Source organism: Sarcophilus harrisii, chromosome 4 (assembly GCF_902635505.1).
Source record: "Sarcophilus harrisii chromosome 4, mSarHar1.11, whole genome shotgun sequence".
NCBI lineage: Eukaryota > Metazoa > Chordata > Mammalia > Dasyuromorphia > Dasyuridae > Sarcophilus > Sarcophilus harrisii.
The window spans coordinates 362,845,077-362,853,049 of record NC_045429.1 but is presented as its reverse complement, the minus strand read 5'-3'; positions in this window follow the sequence as shown (position 1 = coordinate 362,853,049).

The window sequence follows — 7,973 nt, the reverse complement described above, 5'->3', positions numbered from 1 at the left end:
AATATGCTGTCCCCCACACTTTACTTCTGCTTCTTAGAATACTTCTAGTTTTCTTCAAAGCTCAGCTCAAATGTTGTCTCCCACATGAGAACTTTCCTGATTCAACCAATTCCATGTACCTCTCTATAACTACATATGACTACCTAGTAATTATTTTGTATAAGTGTGAGCATGTTGTCTGCCTGAAAGCTAGATACCATTTACAGAGTGCTTTAGAGGTTTGCAAAGTATTTACAAATATTACTGTTTAATTCTCACAACAACCTGGGAAATAGGTACTATTATTATCCTCATTTTACAAATGAGGAAACTGAGGCAATTAGAAGTTCAAATGACTTGCCCAAGATCACAGTTAATAAGTGTAAAATTGGATTTGAACTTAGGGCTCTATCCACTCTACTACCTAGCTCTTTTGAGGAAGCTCATTCAACTTTTAGACAGCTCTTATTGTGAAGAATTTTTTCCCTTATACTGAACAGAAATTTATCCGCTTTCAACTTTCACTTGTTTGTTAATACTAATTCTGTCTCTTCTAAGTCTCTTCTTACAGTTGAGTAACCCCAGTTCCCTTATTTGGATATGTAAATAAATAATCTTCTCCCTCATCCCCCCTCCCAGCCCCAGATGGCCACAGGAAGTGAGGAGGAATGGGATAGCCAGATACAGCCAGCAACAGAAGATGGAACCACTTTCAAGGTGAAAAGACCAAGAACAATGAAATGATGGCACTTATCCAGACTGGCTGCAAATTCCAAATTAGCTCTGTGAGGGACTAGCTTCACCCAGGCTGTCAAAGGTGTCTACTAATGATCAAAAAAGCTGAAGATCTTGTGTGTCTATTCACAGTGGACCCTGCATTTCACGGTCCTGAGCCATCAATGAGCCCGGTGAACCAGGACTAACACCACCAAGTTTTCTGTGTCTGCACCAGTGACAGGTCCTATGGAAAGGAGGCCTTGAACATCCTTTGGGAATTACTTTGCATGCTGCTTTGCTCACTCAAAGAAGTACAGTCAGGCAGAATTAGCCATACCCAGGCTGCACATGTCCTAGAACTCATCCAGATTTGATTCCATCATCCAGGGATTCCCAGAGTCTAGAGGAGTTGGTGGTTGTTTATTATTTACTAATAATGCATGATCTCCTTGGGAACACAGATTTAGTGCTAGAAGTGACCTCAGGGACCACCCAATTTAACTCCTTAAATTTCCCCAGATCTAATAAGTGAGTTTTTCCCCTTATCTTGCCTCCATTTTATAAAGGAGCAGTATAGATCTCTGCACCAAGCACCAACTACCTCCTCACCATTCCCTCCCATGACACCCCCTTTCCAGCACCCACCACATCTGGGACATCTCTGTCATCCTGATCACTATCTGGCCACTAGACCCTGATCCTGCCAAACCCAAAAGTGAGGTTGGTGACTTTGCATAGCCCTCTGTCATTTAAATCCAATTCAATTGCATGGCATGTCATGGCGTCACTTCCCCGATGTCATGGTCCTCTTGGAGAATGAAGGACAAACAATAACAACTCCCTTTCCAGCACTCTTCCATGTATCATCTTTTTCCATTAGAATGTAAACTATTTGAGGAGTTTTCGTCAGTTTTTGTATATCCAACTCTTATCACAGTGCCTGGCACATGGTTAATATTTGATAAGTGCTTGTTGGCTGGTTATATATAATTATATACATATTTTTTTTTCTCAGAAAGGAAGCCCAGAAAAATGAGGTGACACAGTCAACTTCACCTACCTAGAGGGACTGCAATAGCCAGGCTCCCAGTCTGGTGCTGAATTAATTTTTCAGTAGCTATGTGTTTGTACCAGTCACAATCTTGCCCTCTCAAGACCCCGGACCTTATTGCACAATGCCTAGCAGGAGTTCAGCTTCTGCTGGACTAAATATTTTTTTTTAATGGGTGGAGGCTTGAAGCCACAGAAGAAAAGAAGCAATGATACAGGGAAAGAATGAAGGCTGAGAAAAACAACAGGATGGTAGCTTTGGGGGAAGGGGACAATGCAGGGGAAAGGGTAGTAGTGATGTTGCCACAGAGAATTGGCTTCTTCCTGGGGAGATAGGGAATGGATGGTAACTGAGACACAAGGAGAGCTGCTGGGGGAGGGGATTCCCTCCCTGTATTCCATGAAATCATTCCCAGATGGTCTGCCTTTGTACATGGGGTGGTCCAGCCAAGAACTTGTAGGGATGAGATTGGTTAGAACATCCCCCCTCTCTCCCCCCCCCCCCCCCCCCAGGATTTAGTTTTCATTTGGAGGGGAGGGGTGGGAAGGCACCAAGTCAAATTTAATCCACTCCATTCCTATCCAAAGAGCTTCCCACTCACCTACCCAACAGACCGAGTCCTTATCTGCTGGGGACCCAGAACTCTCCCTCAAGTTTATCAGGACCAAGAATGACTGGATTTAATATATTTGCTTAGAGTTTATAATCCATAAGAAGAGAAGGTACAGGGTAATTCTTTAAAGAATGCCTTCCAGCTTTCAGGAGGGGACACTGAGGTCTGCAAGGAAACAGGGGACTAAGGCCTCCTCAGAGGAAAGTGAGAGCTGAGCAGGGAGCTTCCCCACCCACTGCTGTTTGGGGACTGAGTTTGGGTTGCCAGGGGAACCAGGCTATGCAATTTCCTGACTTTGGCAGCTTTTCCTTGTTGCCCTTATCTTAGCGACAGTGTCCCAGCCCCTGGTCCCAAGCTGGTCACGTAGGCGGGTTGGGGGAAGTTTGAGCGAGGGATATGGAGGTGGGGGTCAATTTTGCCAAGTGGCCTGTGAGAGCCTTTAAAGCTTGTGAAGATGTATGGAGAAGCCTGAGTAATCAAGCTGGGTTACCACCCCATGGACATAGGCTCACCATGTGGAAACAATTTTTCAGGACACGTGGAGAAACTCTGTGCCCCAGTCTCCCACTTCCAAAACCAGAACTTTCTCCTTTCTGCATCCTTTACTTTTATTTCCTCTTTCCTTTTCTCCCTCCTCCGCCTTCTTTCCCTTGGTTTCGTTTCATTGCCTCCATGATAACCCCACATCCTTCTTTTCCTCTCATCCCAGCTCCAGCCTCTCTGTGCCCATCCTCTCCTACTTTGTCTCTCTCTCTCTCTCTCTCTCTCTCTCTCTTTTTTTTTCTATTCTTTCTTGAAAATCCCTATTTTCTCTCTCTTGGTGGTCTTGTTCCACATCTTAACCTCTTCTCCTTCCCACTTCTCTATATCTAAGACCCAAGGATATTAAATTATTCCTTAGGACTATGTTCTTAGGATTTAAAGGAGACATAAGGTTTTTAAAAAAGTTTTAAAATATCAGAATGGGTAATAGAAGAATTTTTTCAAGTATAATTTCAGTACAGAGTTTCAGATCAATTCAGATCAGAAAGGGTAAAAGGCCTTTCTAAAGGAAGGATTTTAGTGTACATTCCACACTGCTCAGATAGATTTTGAACTATTTTAACAGTTTCAGAATTAGGTTTCCAGTGAGGGGTCCCACGAATCTATTCTCAACTTTTTGAAAGTTAACATTTTTATCAGCATAGATGGCGTGTGCTCATCAAATTTGCAGGTGACTCAAAGGCTGGGAAGGAGAGCTCACATACTACATGACAAAGTCAGGATCCCTTACAGGTATGGGGGTGGATCTGGTAAGAGGAAATTTAGTGAAAGTAAATGTAAAATCTTACATGAGTACAGCACAGAATAGGAAGGCCTGTTGAAACTGTAATTTGTCTGGAAAAAGATGGTGGGGGAGAAAAAGGGGTAGTGTGTTATTGGATTGCAAGCTCAAGCTGAGTCAGCAGTGTGATACAGTGACTAATACTATCTTGGTCTCCATTAAGAGAGGAATAGCATTGGACATCATAGGCTTGGAGTCAGTCTTGTGATCCTACGCAAGTCACTTAACCTTTTGTCTTTGACTTAATCCACAGGAGGAAAAAAAATGACACACCAGTCTAGTATCCTTGCCAAGAAATTGGGGCTGAAGTCAGACACGGCTGAATGACTGAACAATAACAACAAAGCTTTCAGGAATTAGGAGTTCTCTGTTCTCCGTCCTCCTTCCAGGGTCTGGTTGTGGTATTGTGTTATGTTATGGGAACCAAGGTTTAAGGAGGACACTGGATGAACTGGTTTGTGAAAGATCTTAAGCCTGGAGTTGAAAGAAATGGAGATAGTTAGCTTGGAGAAGAGAAGACTCAAAGTAGACAAGACAGTTGTTCTCAATATTTGAAGGGCTGTCACATAGAAGAAAGAGATGAGTCACAGGGATGTGAGAACTAGTCTTGACTAAGATGTCCCTATGGGAGATTCAAATGAGAGATGACCTTTCTTTCCTTGGGATAGATCAGTATCTTAATGTACATGTAGTCCAGTCCCCTCATTTTACAACTGAACAAACCAGTCCCGATTAAAAAAAAAAACAAAAACTGACTAGCCTCAAATTATATGATTAGTCATATGACTAACAGGACAACAAAGAATTGAACTCAGACCTTCTCCCAATCTCGAGTTTAGAAATAACTGGCGCCTGAATCTACTCTTCAGAATTTCCCTTAGATTGACATAATGTAGTTCCTAGGGAGGATGCAGCCATAACCCTAAGGCCATCTAGTTTTGGGCGTACTGTAGCTCCACAAAGAATGCTGGTATCAGATAACAATCTGTTGGTCAGTAATAGCAAAGTTTCTAAGACAATCTAAGCCAGAGAATTCAATAATGGGACACAACTCTACCTCTCAGCCAGAGAATTCAATTATGGGGTACAATTCTACCTCTAAAACACAGAATTAAATAATGGGGTATAATTCTATCTCTAAGCCAGAGAATTCGATAATGGGGTTCAACTCCACTTCTAAGACCACTCTCAATTCTACCTCTAATCCATAAAATTAGAATATCAGGGGCAGCCAGGTGGTGAAGTGGTGGATGGAGCACCAGTCCTGAAGTCAGGAGGACCTGAGTTCAAATCTAGTCTCAGACACTTAACACTTCCTAGCCCTGTGACCCTGGGCAAGTCACTTGACCCCAATTGCCTCAGAAAAAAATTAGCATATCCATAATATGAAACACCTTATCTTTCTATTTTCCCTATAAATTTATCTTCTTACTCCTGGTTCTTTACTAATTTCTTTTGGAACTTAACCGTTAGCAGAGTAATCAATTTTTGCCCTTCAATTTGGAGACAAACTGAGTTTGCAAATTCTTTTGCCATACTTGTGACAATGATTCTGGGGACCCTAATATTGTTGGGATGTCTTATGCCTCAAAATGATAATTAAGTCAGAACGCCCGCTTGGGAGGTCTGTTTGGAGATTGGTGGGATGTGAGTGGAGGAATCAAAAAGACAATCTAGACTAGGGTTTCTTAATCTTTTCCTGTGCTCTTTGAGAATATAAACTTTTGGCAGTATGGTGAAGCTCACTGACACCTCAGAATGAATGGTGTTTTATGTGCATAAAATAAAATACTTAAAATTACAAAAGAAGTTAATAGGATTGAAACAGTCATCTAACTATTGAAAAAAATCCACTGCTCCCAGGTTAAGAACCTTGACCTTGGAGGACAGAAGAGATGATGGCCCCTGGAAGACTCCCCAGTGTAAGGAGAGAGATGGAGCATTCACAAAAAATAAAAGACCAGGGAATACCCACAAAACTAACGGATCACAGAGTAGCTAGAAGATCCCCATCTGGTCCAAGCCACTTATCTTCCATTGGTGGAAACTGAGGCTCAGGGAAGGAAGTTGCCTTGAGATGACTACTTCACTAGGAGCTGTATTTAATAAAAATCTTGAATATAAACAACGAAACCACAGCCCTCTGCCCTAGCTAAATCTAATCTTATATCTTCCCCCTGTTATTTCTTCCTTCCCCCACCTCGTTCTCATTGGCTTGGCTCCGCACAATTGCTAGTTTGATTACCAAGAACTCTGCCCACTCCGAAGAATCTCTCTTCCCTCCTTAAAGTTTACTCCCGTACATTATTAAACGCATTTCCACCCCGCTGTTCAGCCCACCACATTGCAGGACGGCAGGGCTCACCATGCTAAGCCAAAAAACTGGCTGTGGCTCCCAGTGCTTTGCCTTATGAGCAAATTAATCACCAGAGCTAGCCTGCCAGTATCCTCCCTTCTGAATGTGTGGCTTTATAACCCAGATCCTGGCCTCAGCCAACGTAGGGGGAGAAGTGGACCAGCGCTAGCCAGTTCTTGACTTGGGTCAGGGTTCAAAAAAGCCTAAGACAGATGTGTGGGAGTGAAACTAGGACAGAGACCTCCCCCCCCCAAACTTCATCCCTCCCCGGCTCTCAAGCCGCCAGCTGACGCCACTACCCCCTCCCCAAACCTCTGACTACAGCCTTAACTCCAGCCAGGCTTCACCTCCCCTCCCAGCCAATGATCCAAGATTACAACCCCTCTGGGGCTTCATTCCTGAGCTTTTCAGAGGGTGGAGACAGATTGGGGATGGGACTACTGCACAGGGAGCGGGGAGAGGGGAGGAGGATGGAGTGGGGGCGGGGCAGTGGTTATTAGGGCTGGAGGATACTTCTTACCATCTCTCCTTTCTTGCGAACGTTTGGATCTCCCCTTATCTTCCTTCCTCCCCGCTTCCCCATTTCCCCATTCCCCCATTCCACCCCCCACGCCCCGTTCTGGCATCCTGATTATCATATAAAAACATAAGGGGTAGGGGGTGGGGATCAGAATGTTTATTAAAGAAACAGAATTAACATTTTCGGAGATTTGGGGGGGAGTGGAGTTTGGAGGGAAGAATCCCATGGAGCTCTAGGGAAACAAACCTAAATAGAAATAAAAGGAGAAGAAGAGAGAAGGGAACAAGATTTGGGTTAGAAGGCACAGGACCCAAGAATGTGTTAAGAGATGAGAATGGGAAAACAAAAAAACAAAAACATTGCAGACATTCTACCGCTACAAATTTTTTTTGTTTCATTTTCTTATTGAGACCAGCCTTTACCAGATCTCCTTCGGTAGTTCAATTAATTCTACAAATATTTATTCGCATTGCTTCCGGAAAGGGTCGGTCAGTCAACCACCTTATGGAAGGACCAACTCTCCAGGCTGTGACTTTTCCACAACAAAATCTTCTTCCCTAGTCACCACTCCTCTTGAGGTCACCGATTGAGTTTCTTTTTTTGAGGATTTGGATCCCTAGAATTTAACCACAGTGTCTGGCATTTTTCCGTCCTTCTCATTATGTGCATGGTCCAAAGTCCGGCACTAGATTCCAGATGAGATAAGTTTAGTTAATTTAGGATTCCTAATTTTGTGGAGTTTAATAATTTAACAGTGATACAGATATACACAGAATTCACAAGAGTGTATGATAAATGCATCAGATAAGTGCATGACAAAGTGTTTTCTTGAGTAGGGAAGGGATTGTTGCTAATGATGGGGTGGGGGTGGGGGGGAATCATCGAAGACTTCCTTAGATTGACTTTAAAAGCTAGGAAGGAATTTAACAGGGGAAGAGGAGATCCCAGACCTTGGGAGAGGCAGCAAAGAACCTAGTGTATTTGGGGGACAGGGGGTCCAATGGTAGGAGTGTTGAGAAAGAAGGGAATAACAAGACATAATTCTGGCAAGGTATGGTTTTTGATTACAGAGAGAGCCTTGATTGATAGGCAAAGGAATCCAATTTTACTTCATAAGCAATAGGGAGTTATTTTAGGATTTTCAGTAAAGATTGTGGTATAACCTGATCCATGAAGGTTAATTTGGCAACCCACAGGGTATGCTGGGTTGAAGCAGGAAGGAAAGTTGAAAAAAAACAAAACAAAACAAAACAAAAACAACCAACCAAACAAATCTAGGTTAACAATGTGAAAACCTGCTTGGAGATGATTGCAATAGTCGAAGCAAGCAGGTAGTATTTAGGGGGAAGGGAAGCATTTATATAGCACTTTCTTCGAAGTAGGCACTTTACAAATATCACATTTAAGCCTCAC